The following is a 16,653-nucleotide window of genomic DNA, read 5'->3' on the forward strand; positions in this document are numbered from 1 at the left end:
TAAAATCTTGCATGTTGCCACCAAACAACTTAGATGTTATACAAAAATCTTCCTTAATTGTAAGTTTACCACTATTGGTGGACGAAGATGCTCCATTACGTGGGACCATCTTAACAAACTTGACTATTTTAACCCCTACAGGATACAGTTAAAGTTACTACAAGATTCGATATATCCCACTTTTCTTGTGGTGCACTGAGTCGTGCCATGCTGCATCGCTCAGTGCTCGCATGCTGCCCATATGCATGCAATTTTGCAGTACGTTGGCTGCTGGCCTGCTTAGCTGTGCCAACCGTGTCATTTGCACAGGCTGCCGCTGTTGCCACTACTGACACAGGACCCTCGGCCTCGAACCCAGCTGTGCCAACCGTGTCATTTGCACAGGCTGCCGCTGTTGCCACTACTGACACAGGACCCTCGGCCTCGAACCCATGGACCTGTGGCTGCTTAGGCACCCCTTATCTTGTGGGTCTGCATCTTGCTGCTGTGGCCCTGCACTCCTTCCCAGACTCAACTGTCGTGGAGCTGAATTCCTAATGCAGAAAGTTTAGTCACCACAATTTCGTGCAATGTATCAGCCACTATATCAATTGTTCTGTGAATCGTACCTCCCAAATGCCTAAGTGCTGTAGTGTACCTCACATCTGGCATCAAAATTTGTCATATCCCAGGCATGGGTTTTGCTCTGATTGAGCAACATGGTTCATTATGAGGGACTGAGCTGACTGACTGATAAAGAGACTTGATCTGGCTATAATGATAAAATCCCAGGTGTGAGAGCAAAGGACTGGAAGGTGACTTGAAAATTAAACCAATTAGGAGTGTTCACCAACTTCAAAGTCTGTTACTGAAATAGTTGAAGCTCAACCTATCTGCATTAATGGAGGTTTCTCCACGGAGTGACAGTATCAAATACAGAGACGGCAACTGAGTATTGCTGTTCAATCTTACACACACACACACACACACACACACACACACACACATTCACATTCACAGGTCCCTTAAGGGGACTCGGATGGTTGTTTGGTTCAAAATTTTTGATTTTTATTTTTTGTACTTTTTTGTTATGCATATATTTGGGTTTAAATTGATACCAAATTTATTAATTTATATTGAATGGTTTCCGTGTTACAAGCGTTTTAATAAAACCCTGCAACGCACAATTTTCATGAACTCGACCTTATTTTTACTCGCAAGTGACTACTTGTTATAGTACAGCTGTTTGAAAGCTTAGTTGGTAACGCTAACGAAATACTGTTGGCAATAATGATGAAAACAGCTGCCAGTTTACTTTGTTGTTTTCAGCTGTTTGTTTGTGGTGACTGAAAGTGAAGTTTGTTTACGATATTCGTATTACAGTGTTTAGATCTCAGCAAATAAGTTTATATTATGTAACAATGCCACGAATACAAAACAAGACAAGAAAACGTGACTTCAGTGGGGGGAGATGTAACCAAAAACATTTTTTGCATTGTGGTGAATCTGAAGTGTAAGTTCATTGTGAAGGTGAGCCTAGGCCTAGTACTAGTACTGAAGCTGCTTGTACTTCTGAAACAAGCTCTTCTTCTAACAAGCTTACCCATAACTTGGCTAAATATGAGATATATGCAAAAGAAAGTTGCTATGATATTGTTAATATCAACAGTTTAGGTAGCCTAGTAAAATATTCTGGAGGTAAAATAGTCCCCCATTCGGATCTCCAGGCGGGTACTACTCAAGAGGATGTCGTTATCAGGAGAAAGAAAACTGGGGTTCTACGGATCGGAGTGTGGAATGTCAGATCCCTTAATCGGGCAGGTAGGTTAGAACATTTAAAAAGGGAAATGGATAGGTTAAAGTTAGATATAGTGGGAATTAGTGAAGTTTGGTGGCAGGAGGAACAAGGCTTTTGGTCAGGTGAATACAGGGTTATAAATACAAAATCAAATAAGGGTAATGTAGGAGTAGGTTTAATAATGAATAAAAAATAGGAGTGCAGGTAAGCTACTACAAACAGCATAGTGAACGCATTATTGTGGCCAAGACAGACACGAAGCCCACCCCTACCACAGTAGTACAAGTTTATATGCCAACTAGCTCTGCAGGTATGAAGAAATTGATGAAATGGATGATGAGATAAAAGAAATTATTCAGGTAGTGAAGGGAGACGAAAATTTAATAGTCATGGGTGACTGGAATTCGAGAATAGGAAAAGGGAGAGATGGAAACATATTAGGTGAATATGGATTTGGGGTAAAAAATGAAAGAGGAAGCTGTCTGGAAGAATTTTGCACAGAGCATAACTTAATCATAGCCAACACTTGGTTCAAGAATCATAAAAGAAGGTTGTGTACATGGAAGAATCCTGGAGACACTAGAAGGTATCAGACAGATTATATAATGGTAAGACAGAGGTTTAGGAACCAGGTTTTAAATTTTAAATTGTAAGACATTTCCAGGGGCAGATGTGGACTCTGACCGCAATCTATTGGTTATGAACTGTAGATTAAAACTGAAGAAACTGAAAAAAGGTGGAAATTTAAGGAGATGGGACCTGGATAAACTGAAAGAAACAGAGGTTGTACAGAGTTTCAGGGCGAGCATAAGGGAACAATTGACAGAAATGGGGGAAAGAAATACAGTAGAAGAAGAATGGGTAGCTTTGAGGGATGAAATAGTGAAGGCAGCAGAGGATCAAGTAGGTAAAAAGACGAGGGCTAGTAGAAACCCTTGGATAACAGAAGAAATTATGAATTTAATTGATGAAAGGAGAAAATATAAAAATGCAGTAAATGAAGCAGGCAAAAAGGAATACAAACGTCTCACAAATGAGATCGACAGGAAGTGCAAAATGGCTAAGCAGGCATGGCTAGAGGACAAATGTAAGGATGTAGAGGCTTATCTCACTAGGGGTAAGATAGATACTGCCTACAGGAAAATTAAAGAGACCTTTGGAGAGAAGAGAACCAGTTGTATGAATATCAAGAGCTCAGATGGAAACACAGTTCTAAGCAAAGAAGGGAAAGCAGAAAGGTGGAAGGAGTATATAGAGGGTCTATACAAGGGCGATGTACTTGAGGACAACATTATGGAAATGGAAGAGAATGTAGATGAAGATGAAATGGGAGATATGATACTGCGTGAAGAGTCTGACAGAGCACTGAAAGTCCTGAGTCGAAACAAGGCCCCAGGAGTAGACAACGTTCCATTGGAACTACTGACGGCCTTGGGAGAGCCAGTCCTGACAAAACTCTAACATCTGGTGAGCAAGATGTATTGGACAGGCGAAATACCCTCAGACTACAAGAAGAATATAATAATTCCAATCCCAAAGAAAGCAGGTGTTGACAGATGTGAAAATTACCAAACTATCAGTTTAATAAGTCACAGCTGCAAAATACTAACGCGTATTGTTTACAGACGAATGGAAAAACTGATAAAGCCGACCTCGGGGAAGATCAGTTTGGATTCCGTAGAAATGTTGGAACATGTGAGGCAATACTGACCCTACGACTTATATTAGAAGAAAGATTAAGGAAAGGCAAACGTACGTTTCTAGCATTTGTAGACTCAGAGAAAGCTTTTGACAATGTGGATTGGAATACTATCTTTCAAATTCTGAAGGTGGCAGGGGTAAAATACAGGGAGCGAAAGGCTATTTACAATTTGTACAGAAAGCAGATGGCAGTTATAAGAGTCGAGGGGTATGAAAGGGAAGCAGTATTTGGGAAGGGAGTGGGACAGGGTTGTAGCCTATCCCCGATGTTATTCAATCTGTATATTGAGCAAGCAATAAATGAAACAAAAGAAAAGTTCGGAGTAGGTACTAAAATCCATGGAGAAGAAATAAAAACTTTGAGGTTTGCCGATGACATTGTAATTCTGTCAGAGAGCAGTTGAACGGAATGGATAGGGCCTTGAAAGGAGGATATAAGATGAACATCAACAAAAGCAAAACAAGGATAATGGAATGTAGTCGAATTAAGTCGGGTGTCGCTGAGGGAATTAGATTAGGAAATGAGACACTTAAAGTAGTAAAGGAGTTTTGCTGTTTGGGGAGCAAAATAACCGACGATGGTCGAAGTAGAGAGGATATAAAATGTAGACTGGCAATGGCAAGGAAAGCGTTTCTGAAGAAGAAAAATTTGTTAACATCGAGTATAGATTTAAATGTCAGGAAGTCGTTTCTGAAAGTATTTGTATGGAGTGTAGCCATGTATGGAAGTGAAACGTGGACGATAAATAGTTTAGACAAGAAGAGAATAGAAGCTTTTGAAATGTGGTGCTACAGAAGAATGCTGAAGATTAGATGGGTAGATCACATAACTAATGAGGAGGTATTGAATAGAATTGGGGAGAAGAGGAGCTCGTGGCACAACTTGACTAGAAGAAGGGATAGGTTGGTAGGACATTTTCTGAGACATTGAGGGGATCACCAATTTGGTATTGGAGGGCAGCGTGGAGGGTAAAAATCCTAGAGGGAGACCAAGAGATGAATACACTAAGCAGATTCAGAAGGTTGTAGGCTGCAGTAGGTACTGGGAGATGAAGAAGCTTGCACAGGATAGAGTAGCATGGAGAGCTGCATCAAACCAGTCTCAGGACTGATGACCGCAACAACAACAGGTTGCCTAGTTAGCCAAATTGCGGTATGCGTGAAATGTGAAGGATCCCTTACTCTCTCTAGTGTAACCAGTGTAGGCTTAAAAGTACCGATAGTAATAAAGTGCAGCGAATATTCTTTTGAAGTGTCCATTACTAATGCTCCATGCTTACCAGACTATAAACAACCGGAAGTGAATGTTCGATTAGCCTACGCATTCCGATGTATTGGAAAAGGTGAAGAAGTGGCGAAAACTTTCTGCGGCGTAATGAACTTGCCGACTCTGCCAGCTTTCAAATATTACTATAAGATGCTTCGAGATGCTGCAAAAGAGGTCTGTGACGAGAGTATGAATGCTGCTGTTGAAGGAAGTGTCGGTGAAAGTAATGGTAATAGAGACTTGACAACAATATTTGGCGGATTGTGGTAAAGTAGGGGACACACTTCACTCAGTGGAATCGTAATTGCAATAGCAGGAAACACAGGCAAGGTAATTGGTGTTAACATTTTATCCAAGTATTCCAGATGCGAAAATGGAATGACCAACAATCATGATGCTTATTGCCTAGCTAACTACTCTCGAGTAAGTGGAGGAATGGAGGTAAAAGGAGTCGGGAACTGTTCCAAGAATCCGTGCCGAAATACGGAGAGCGGTACAAGTATTATTTAGGAGACGAGGACAGTGCTTCTTACCCTAAGGTTTGTGAGGCCAAACCATACGGTCCCGACTTCTCAATTGAGAAATTAGAATGTTGCGGTCACCTTCAGTAGCGCATGAGTAGTTGCCTCAGGAAATTGAAACAGAAACTTGGGAAAATAAATCTTTACGACGGCAAAACCGTCGGGGGTCGTGACCGCCTTACTGGTGAGGATATAAATCTAATACAACTATATTATGGCCTAGCTATAAGAAGGAATGCTACAAAAACTCTAAAGGACAAGAATTTTTTCATTTGACAGCTACCAACGAAGACACATCTGGACACGGACTATGCCCCAAAGGTGAGACAAGCTGGTGCAAATTCCGAAAAGCTCAAGAGAAAACTGAGCCTTATGACCACAGTGACCACACTCATCTTCCTTTCGCTGTCATGGAACAAATAAACCCATATTTAGAGACTTGGCCCATCCTGACCTCTTGCGTAAGTGCCTACATGGTGGACCGCAAAATCCGTCAGTCGTTCTACAATGTTGTGTGGTCGCGGCTACCAAGAGCAGCTTTTATTTTGATGACTACATTTGAGGTGGGAGTGTACGATGCTATTACAAGTTTCAATGAAGGAAATTTAGCAAAGAGTAAAATTTTGAGTCATTTAGGCATATCTCCAGGCAAGAACTGTGTCAAGTTTTTGAAAAAGGACGACGAACTTAGGATTAAAAAAGTGGAAAAAGCTGTCACAGAAATTGAGAAAAGGTGTCGCCAGGCCACACAGCAAGCAAGAAGAAAGATTGAGGACCAGTTTGAAGAACTAGAAGACCCAGATAGACCTTCATATGAAGCTAAAGAAAGAATAAAATCATTGTTTAATACAGTAGTCTTATCTTTATTTGCATTTCCCCGACAACTGTGTTTTTCAATGGTTCGGAACATTTTTCTTTGCTACTATTAATGTTATCAACATGATTTTTTAAAAATTGTTCCTTTTTTCTAAGTTGTTGATTTAAACTGAGGAAATATGAATATCTTTTAAAGAACTATGGTATAAATTTAATTAAAGTAAAAAAATGCAGTTTTTATAGCTTCTTTAAAAATATTTTTTTTAAGTATAAGTTTTCATTATTTTTAAGACTTATCAGTTTAAAATGAAGATAAAGATATAAGGAACACAACAAAAAAATCATGTTAATATGTCAATTGGTTAGGGAAAAAAATGTTCCAAAAGACATATAATTTAACATTGCCGAGATAGAACCATCCGACTCCCCTGAAGATCCTGCCAGACTACTACCTCAACCTTTAACTATCACTGGAGCTTCACAATGGCTAACCAGCCCAAGCTGTTGACCTCTGACTGTTGACTGCTCACTTCTAACCACTGAACTTATCTGCCTAGAGCACCCAGCTCGGGAGTTTGATATTTGCTCCTTGACTCCGCTGGCTATTGCCCCAACAGCAACGAAGAGTTCTCACCACCTTGTTGACTCTTCTTATGTTATTCATTTAGAGGCCCAGTGGAGGAGGCAAATGTTGCCTCTGTTAATATGGTCACACATTGCATCCTAAGCCATTCATTGGCTTCTCATGAGATACTGTTGTCCCCACCAAAGACACACTCTCTCTCTCTCTCTCTCTCTCTCTCTCTCTCTCTCTCTCTCTCTGCCCTCTCCTCCTCTTGTGATCCTGTGTGTCTAGCAAGAAGTGCTATCATTATAAGCTGAATGGACTTGGACTCCACGCCTATGAGTGGACCACCATTAAGTGATGCCCTGTGGACTTCGTGTGCTTATAGGTTATCTTACTTCTGCCTGGATTATGGACTGGCATGTGGCCTGTCACCTCACTTCCGTATTGCTTCCCAGAGGCTTCTCTGGCCATGCCTAAGAATTTGAGTTTATTCTTTTTGTTAGTGATAATGAGGCTTGGCTTGTTCCTGTGGACACAACACTACCTTAAGACTGTAGTAAATAATTGATAAACAAAATATTCAATTTTGAAACTGATCTGACATGGGGCCAATTAATAAACTCATTTGTTACGTACCAATATGCTAGTAACACACACACACACACACACACACACACACACACAATCTACACCACTATATACCCAGATGCTTATTAATTACTAGTTCGTGTACCATTACTCGTAACTAGGTGTTACCTGCAGCTATACTCACATATCTAGTCTTCTCTAAATAAACAATATTCTAGTGTGAGTGGAGAAACTATAAGGAAAGATTCGATGTTGTGCCCTTCCCGAAACGGGTGTCAATGCACAGAGGAATTGCAATTTCGATCTGCTCTTCTGCGTAAGTGTAAACAAGAACCACTGGCCCTCGCACGGATGAAAGGCATGGGGCAGTGCACTGCTCTCTGGACCTTTGAGTTTGTCCTGGAGCTGTTACATCTTGGTCAAGTAGATCATCAGTTGGCATCATGAGGCGATCTGCTCTTCCAGCAATTATTAATTTTTCCTTTGCAGCATTCGTGATCTGGCTGTCAGTTCCAGTCCAGTCATGCAGCGTTAGAGTTAACCATGCCACATTTCAGCATCATTGAAAGAAATTTTTCTTACCTCATACATAGTCCCATAAAGTTAAAATTACAATGGGGTAGTATTGAGGAAGCCTAATGACAGTATTCCTTTTGCCTTGCTAATTTTTGAACAAGTAGTGTGAAGATAGTGTCCCAAATAGCAATAAACCAAGGTGAACAGAAGGTAGATTTTTTGTGCAGTGTAGTTCTGCCTCTGTGTGTTACTCTCCAGATGGGGAGGGTGGCATTGCTAATAGTGAACAGCCCATCAGTTCTGCCCCAAATGTTGGAAAATTCTGGGCCAACATGTGATGTAGTACCTGATTTGCTCTCAATGGCACATCAGGAACAAGATAATGTTCAAATGCAGAAATTACATTGAAAGCTCTAGCCCAGAAGCGTGCATAGATTGTGAATATTGTCAGCAAGCACAATAATGAAAATTTCTTTGATCAGTCACATTGGCCGTTACATGGTATTCATTGAAAGAAACTTAGGGAGATAAAATTATTGCTGTTTGGTCGACTGACCACTTACAGCTTCACAGCAATCTGGGTCCTACCTCCCCCCCCCCCCCCCCCTCCAAGGGCTTTCCACTTTTTGGCAGGTTTGTACTTGGCTACCACAGGGCCCCAGTATTTGCAGTATCTTTTCCCTTCTGTGCTGCATGTCTATCCTCCTGATATTAGTTTTCCCCTTGGGGAACATGTATGGGATGGTTTTGGGAACTGTTCTACTTATTCAGTAGCCGATATAAAAACAATTTCTCCACTGTGTCTCGTTTATTTTTCTTTCTTTCTGTTGTTCATTTTCCTTTCTTTACTGTTTCTTGTTCAATTTTCTTTCTTCGTTCTGCTTTTCCTGTCGTTCCTGTGCTCCAGCGTTTGAGGTTTCTCTTTCCTCCTCCCTGTATGCTCCTGAAGGCCGACCCACCTGTTTGACAGGTACTGTGTAACGCATAATTCCCAGCCCCACATCGACAGGTAGGGTTGGCACATACCACTGGCACAGGCCACACCCAGGGATGGGTGAATACGTGAGCTGCTAACTTCCCAAATTGCTGATTGGTCTCTCTGTCAAATGTTAGGGATGTGGGACCTCAGGTGTGAACAATCATCACCTAAGGCGAGTGCACCCCGTCTGAGGGGAGGGGAGGCAGGCTCAGTTGGAAGGACGATGCCATTGGAGATGCTGGCAATCGTGGGGATTTTCTCGGAATGAGCCAATCATCTTCCACACAGTCAACGTCTGCTAAACATAAATGGTTCAAAGACCCTCCCAGCTGCACCACTGTTTCTCGTGGTTTCATTTACTGAAGATGGTCAGTTCTTTGCTATAGTTAATCTGTTTATAATTTAGAAAGGTGTTGATGCAATTGCTGGCCCTGTGAAATCCTGCTCTCGTTTATGAAATGGCACTTTGCTTTTGGAGACTACTACTGATTCTCAAGCACAACTGCTTGCAGGTTCGCTCCTCCATGGCTAGGATGTTAGTGTGAGGTCCAGTGAATGCTGAAGTCTTCCTGTGGTGTTATTCACACTAGGCTGCTCGATGGTCTGACCAATGCAGAAATCCCAACATATATCTGATCAGGATGTCATTGCACTCCGTCGGGTGATGAAAAAGATTGATGCATCCTTAGTGCCACATGCACTCTTTTTCTTACTTTTGTAGTGGTGCTTCCATCCAAGAACAAAGCTATCAGAGACTTACTGTACACTCCGAGCCTGATGACTGCTACCAGGGTCACAGTTACAACCACACTAGGGTGTCCTGTCAACACCTAATCAAATGTGTAACCTCTTCTCCACTGCCGAACCTGCTCATGAGGGCCATTGTTAGACTCCTCCTCCCCACTGTATCAATTGCAATGACGACCATGCTGCCTCCTGAGATTGTCCTATGTATCTTAATGAGTGAGCCGTCAAAGAGATCTGGGTGAAGAAACAAGTGTCTTACTCGGCCATTCGCAAGTTGTTGGCCTGTTGGAAACCCAGCCTTCTATCATCCGGCACATACAGTACTGTTTTTGCTATGTCTCGCTCCATGAAGGACATGGCCATGCAGACATGTGGCATCATATTAACCACCGTGGTTGTAAAATCGCCCAGTTTAGCACCCCTGTCTCCTCCTCCAGGTGTGCAACAAACCACAAAGCTTTTTCCACATGGGGTGATGTCATCTGCTACAGCTCGCAGGCCGCAAAAGACAGGACTACTCCCGTGACGACTTCTTACATCCCTCCAGCCACCAGACATCTGTGTCTTCCTCTGCCAAGCGGAAAGACTCGAAGAAATCAAAGAATGGCAAATCGTCTTCTCCTTTGACAACTTGGAGATCGTCTTAGACAGTATCGCCACATGGTACCCCTGCCTGGCCGACCTTGGTGTTGCCGGTTGTGCCACCAACAGTTTTTCTGCCCTGGACTCCCCAGACTGACACAAGGAAAATGCCAACGCCTCTGTAGATCTCATGGAACAGGATCCTCCAGCCTCTGTGTCCTGCAGCAGTGAGTCTTCGAAGGCTGGCACTCGGCAGTTGCCAGGTGACACCCCATCATTTTTTCCCTGCTCCTCTTTGCTCGTCATGACTCTCGTCTATTGGAACATTTGCAGCCTTCCATCCAACAAATAGGACTTTGAAATCACAGTGTCCACTTGTTCGCTACCTCCAGGAAACAAAGTTGTTTCATCATGAATACTTTGACCTCTTGCATTTCTTCCCAGTCGAATTTGACCCTCCCCCTACACACACACACACACACGCACACACACACACACACACACACACACACACACACACACACACACTACCTGCCGTGACCCCCACCCCTTCAAGGATGGCATTCCACCTCATGTGGGGTCCTGATACCCATACAGGATGACGACATTTATAGGAAACCCAGCTCTACTTGGCTTCAAGCTACTGCAGTCCGCATTTTCCTTCCTCACTTGAAATTTTCCCGTTGTGCTGTTTACATCCTTCCATCATTTGGTATCACCAGGGCAGACTTCCTTCAGCTTATTGGGCAACTCTCTCACTCCTTTCTGCTGTTTGGTGACTTCAATGCGCACCATCCCCTTTGGGGTTATCCAAGAACCTGTCGGAGAGGTGCCCTCTTGGCTGACAACCTCAATCAACTTAACCTCATCTGCCTTAGCACGGGAGCACCCACGATCCTTTCAGACTCTTGTTGCAACCCTTGTTCACAGTACGAGCAGCCCTTAGCGGCTCGCCATCTCACTCACAACTATTCATGACGTCGCCTTTCCGCCTTAGACCTTTTTTAATATGTGACTTGTAAGTACTGCTTCTTTTTTTAGTCAGTACAAACTTTAATTTTATTAGTGTATTATACACCTAACATGTTTTAGAACAGTTGGTCTATTTCTGAAGATGAGGCTCATAGTAGCGTCGAAACCTGGTCAATTTTGACTTAATATTTGTGACCGAGGGATTATTTGTTCTAATACTTTCAGACTCCATTCAAACACATTCCTATTTGGAGCTCTTCTCCACTGCCCAGTCTGCCCATTGTCTCTAATGGTCAGTTCTCTATGATATGTACTCGAGTGACCACTTCCTGTGTGCTGTCTGTTTGCTGACTCCTACCCCACCTATGTGCACACCGAAGTGGCAGCTTTGTAAGGCTGACTGCAGGCTTTACTCTTCCCTGGTGATGAACAACGTTTCCCTACTTGTTATGAACACGTAGAATATCTTACAAACACCATCCTTACTGCTGCAGAAGCTACATTCCTTGCACTACCTCTTTACCACACCGTGTCCTGTTCACTTGGTGGACCGATGCAATTCATGCACGGAAATGTGCTATCCACGTTTTTATCTATCATCCTACGATGGCAAACTGGGTTTGTTATAAACAGTTGCGTGCTTAGTGCTGTCGCATTCTTTGGGATAGCGAAGACGCTAGCTGGATTTCCTTTACTGGTTCTTTGAACACTTCACTCCCTCTCCAGTTGTGTGGGCCAATCTCCAGTGGCTCTCTAGACCAAGATCCATCCCCCAATTTCTGGCTGACAGTAGCAGATGATGTCATAGTGGAACCTGTTGCTATCTCCAACACCTTGGGCGGCTTTTTTGATGAGATTTGGAGCTTCAGCCGCTATCACCCTGCATTCCTCCATGGGAAACGAGGTGGATTTCGAGCGCGCTGTTCTGTGGTGACCATCTCGTCACTTTGTGAACCCATGTCAAGAATGGTTTGCTGTGGAAATATTAGACTGTGGCCATGTTTTTACATTTGGAGAAAGCAAAGCCTAGGACATCTACTGGAGGATTGGTACCTTCTGTACTCTAGATGTGGAGCTTTCATGGTCGCCTGTCCCATTTCCTTCAGGAGGATTGTCGCTCATGTCGGCACCAATGACTCCTGCCGTCTAGGTTCAGAGGTCATCCTCAGTTCGTACAGGCGGTTGGCGGAATTGTTGAAGGCGGAAAGCCTGGCTCGCGGGGTGGAATCTGAGCTAACTATTTGTAGCATCGTTCCCAGAACCGATCGCGGTCCTCTGGTTTGGAGCCGAGTAGAAGGCTTAAACCAGAGCCTCAGACCATTCTGCGGAGATCTGGGGTGCAAATTTCTCGACCTCCGCTATCGGGTGGAGCGATGTAGGGTCCCCCTGAATAGGTCAGGCGTGCACTACACGCCGGAAGTGGCTACAAGGGTAGCGGAGTACGTGTGGAGTGCACATGTGGGTTTTTCAGGTTAGAGAATTCCCTCCCTAGGCTCGACAAGACGCCTCCTGAGACGCGGCAAGGTAGGAGTAGGCCAAATGCAACAGGGAATAACAATATTAATGCGCTAATAGTAAACTGCAGGAGCGTCTATAGAAAGGTCCCAGAACTGCTCTCATTAATAAACGGTCACAATGCCCATATAGTACCAGAGACAGAAAGTTGGCTGAAACCAGACGTAAACAGTAATGAAATCCTAAACTCAGATTGGAATGTATACCGCAGAGACAGGCTGGACAGTGAAGGGGGAGGCGTGTTTATAGCGATAAGAAGTGCGATAGTATCGAAGGCAACTGACGGAGATCCGAAATGTGAAATAATTTGGGTGAAGGTCACGGTTAAAGCAGGCTCAAACATAGTAATTGGATGTCTCTATAGGCCCCCTGGCTCAGCAGCTGTTGTGGCTGAGCACCTGAAACATAATTTGGAAAATATTTCGAGTAGATTTCCCGACCATGTCATAGTTTTGGGTGGAGATTTTAATTTACCGGATATAGACTGGGAGACTCAAACGTTCATAACGGGTGGCAGGGACAAAGAATCCAGTGAAATTTTTTAAAGTGCTTTATCTGAAAACTACCTTGAACAGTTAAACAGAGAACCGACTCGTGGCCATAATATATTAGACCTTCCGGTGACAATCAGACCCGAACTATTTGAAACAGTTAACGCAGAACAGGGAATCAGCGATCATAAAGCGGTTACTGCATCGATGATTTCAGCCGTAAATAGAAATATTAAAAAAGGTAGGAAGATTTTTCTGTTTAGCAAAGTGACAAAAAGCAGATTACAGAGTACCTGACGGCTCAACACAAAAGTTTTGTCTCAAGTGCAGATAGTGTTGAGGATCAGTGGACAAAATACTGCTGCGGAAGCAAAGGGAACTTCACAGCAAACATAAACATAGCCAAAGCATTGCAGATAAACAAAAATTACGCGAAGCGAAATGTAGTGTGAGGAGGGCTATGCGAGAGGCGTTCTATGAATTCGAAAGTAAAGTTCTATGTACTGACTTGTCAGAAAATCCTAAGAAATTTTGGTCTTATGTCAAAGCGGTAGGTGGATCAATACAAAATGTCCACCCCACACTCTGTGACCAAAATGGCACTGAAACAGAGGATGACAGACTAAAGGCCGAAATACTAAATGTCTTTTTCCAAAGCTGTTTCACAGAGGAAGACTGCACTGTAGTTCCTTCTCTAGATTGTCGCACAGACGAAAAAACGGTAGATATCGAAATAGACGACAGAGGGATAGAGAAACAATTAAAATCACTCAAAAGAGGAAAGGCCGCTGGACCTGATGGGATACCAGTTCGATTTTAGACAGAGTACGCGAAGGAACTTGCCCCCCTTCTTGCAGCGGTGTACGGTAGGTCTCTAGAAGAGCGTAGCGTTCCAAAGGATTGGAAAAGGGCACAGGTCATCCCCGTTTTCAAGAAGGGACGTCGAACAGATGTGCAGAACTATAGCCGGTCGAAGTGGCCGTGCGGTTAAAGGCGCTGCAGTCTGGAACCGCAAGACCGCTACGGTCGCAGGTTCGAATCCTGCCTCGGGCATGGATGTTTGTGATGTCCTTAGGTTAGTTAGGTTTAACTAGTTCTAAGTTCTAGGGGACTAATGACCTCAGCAGTTGAGTCCCATAGTGCTCAGAGCCATTAAAACCATTATTATTGCAGAACTATAAACCTATATCTCTAACATCGATCAGTTGTAGAATTTTGGAACACGTATTATGTTCGAGTATAATGACTTTTCTGGAGACTAGAAATCTACTCTGTAGGAATCAGCATGGGTTTCGAAAAAGACGGTCGTGTGAAACTCAGCTCGCGCTATTCGTCCATGAGACTCAGAGGGCCATAGACACGGGTTCACAGTTAGACGCCGTGTTTCTTGACTTCTGCAAGGCTTTCGACACAGTTCCCCACAGTCGTTTAATGAACAAAGTAAGAGCATATGGACTATCAAACCAATTGTGTTATTGGATTGATAAGTTCCTATATAACAGAATGCAGTATGTCATTCTCAATGGAGAAAAGTCTTCCGAAGTAAGAGTGATTTCAGGTGTGCCGCAGGGGAGTGTCATAGGACCGTTGCTATTCAAAATATACATAAATGACCTTGTGGATGACATCGGAAGTTCACTGAGGCTTTTTGCAGATGATGCAGAGGTGTATCGAGAGGTTGTAACAATGGACAATTGTACTGAAATGCAGGAGGATCTGCAGCGAATTTACGCATGATGCAGGGAATGGCAATTGAATCTCAATGTAGACAAGTGTAACGTGCTGCGAATACATAGAAAGATAGATTCCTTATCATTTAGCTACAAAATAGCAGGTCAGCAACTGGAAGCAGTTAATTCCATAAATTATCTGGGAGTACGCATTAGGAATAATTTAAAATGGAATGATCATATAAAGTTGATCGTCGGTAAAGCAGATTCCAGACTGAGATTCATTGGAAGAATCCTAAGGAAATGCAATCCGAAAACAAAGGAAGTAGGTTACAGTACGCATGTTCGCCCACTGCTTGAATAGTGCTCAGCAGTGTGGGATCCGTACCAGATGGGGTTGATAGAAGAGATAGAGAAGATCCAACGGAGAGGAGCGCGCTTCGTTACAGGATCATTTAGCAATCGCGAAAGCGTTACGAAGATGATAGATAAACTCCAGTGGAAGACTCTGCAGGAGAGTCGCTCAGTAGCTCGGTACGGGCTTTTGTTAAAGTTTCGAGAACATACCTTCACCGAAGAGTCAAGCAGTATATTGCTCCCTCCTACGTATATCAATCGAAGAGACCATGAGGATAAAATCAGAGAGATTAGAGCCCACACAGAAGCATACCGACAATCCTTCTTTCCGGGAACAATACGAGACTGGAATAGAAGGGAGAACCGATAGAGGTACTCAAGGTACCCTCCGCCACACACAGTCAGGTGGCTTGTGGAGAATGGATGTAGATGTAAATTTTTTAAGACACGAGTTTTCAAGATGTGTGGGTTCTGCCTTGTCAGACACCTTCAGCCAGGAAAATGGTGTGTATCAGGGTTTCGTCCTTAGTGTCATCCTCTTTACCATCACCAGTAATCCTATAATGGCTTGTCTCTCACTTGGCCTCACCGGCTCCCATTTCGTTGATGATTTTACCATCTATTACAGTTCTCGACGGACTTCACTCATTTAGCGGCGTCTTCAGTGATGTCTCGATTGTCTTTACTCAGGGAGCATCAACAATGGCTTTCGCTTTTCCACTGACAAAACCGTTTGTATGAATTTCTGGCAGTACAATTGATTTCTTCCACCGTCTTTACATCTGGAGCCCGTTGTTCTTCCATCCATTGAAACTATGAAATCCTTGGGGCTCATGCTCGATAGGAAACATTTCTTGGTCCTCCCATGTGTCTTACTTTGCCGCCCTCTGTACACGGTCTTTACATCTGGAGCCCGTTGTTCTTCCATCCATTGAAACTATGAAATTCTTGGGGCTCATGCTCGATAGGAAACATTTCTTGGTCCTCCCATGTGTCTTACTGTGCCGCCCGCTGTACACGGTCATTGTGTTCTCAGTGGTACTTCCTGGGGAGCGGATTGGACCACCCTCCTCCGTTTGTACTGATCCCTTGTCTGCTCGAAGCTACTCTGGAGGCTGCTGACCCTGCTGCCAAGACTGCAGTCATCATACCTCGGCTTACTAGTTCTTCCATTCCCTGCGATGATCTCTGTGTTGTCTATCAGCAAGTGGTGTCACTGGCACACCCACTGGTGTGCCCTTCATGATGAGAACTAGCTCCTGGGAATTAAACCTTTCCCAGCGGTGGGTGCTCTCACACCACTTTGTACTCATTGACCTCAACCTTCTATGGTTCGCCATTTCTTAATGGAATGCTCTTTTTTTAACCATTTACATTCTCATTTATGTTTGCTGTCTGAGTTATCGGCCGTTTTAGTGAACGACTCATGGGCTGCTGACCACCTTTTACTTTTTATCCGTCGTAGCAGTATGGTAAAGAATATTTAATTTTCAGTTGACGATTTCTGTTGTCTCCATGGCATATTTTATGGACCTTTCTCCAAGACCCAGTTTTTAGCTGTCCTTCCTTCCATCTATTGGGCTTAA

This window comes from Schistocerca piceifrons, chromosome 4 (genome assembly GCF_021461385.2).
Source record: "Schistocerca piceifrons isolate TAMUIC-IGC-003096 chromosome 4, iqSchPice1.1, whole genome shotgun sequence".
NCBI classification, from domain to species: domain Eukaryota; kingdom Metazoa; phylum Arthropoda; class Insecta; order Orthoptera; family Acrididae; genus Schistocerca; species Schistocerca piceifrons.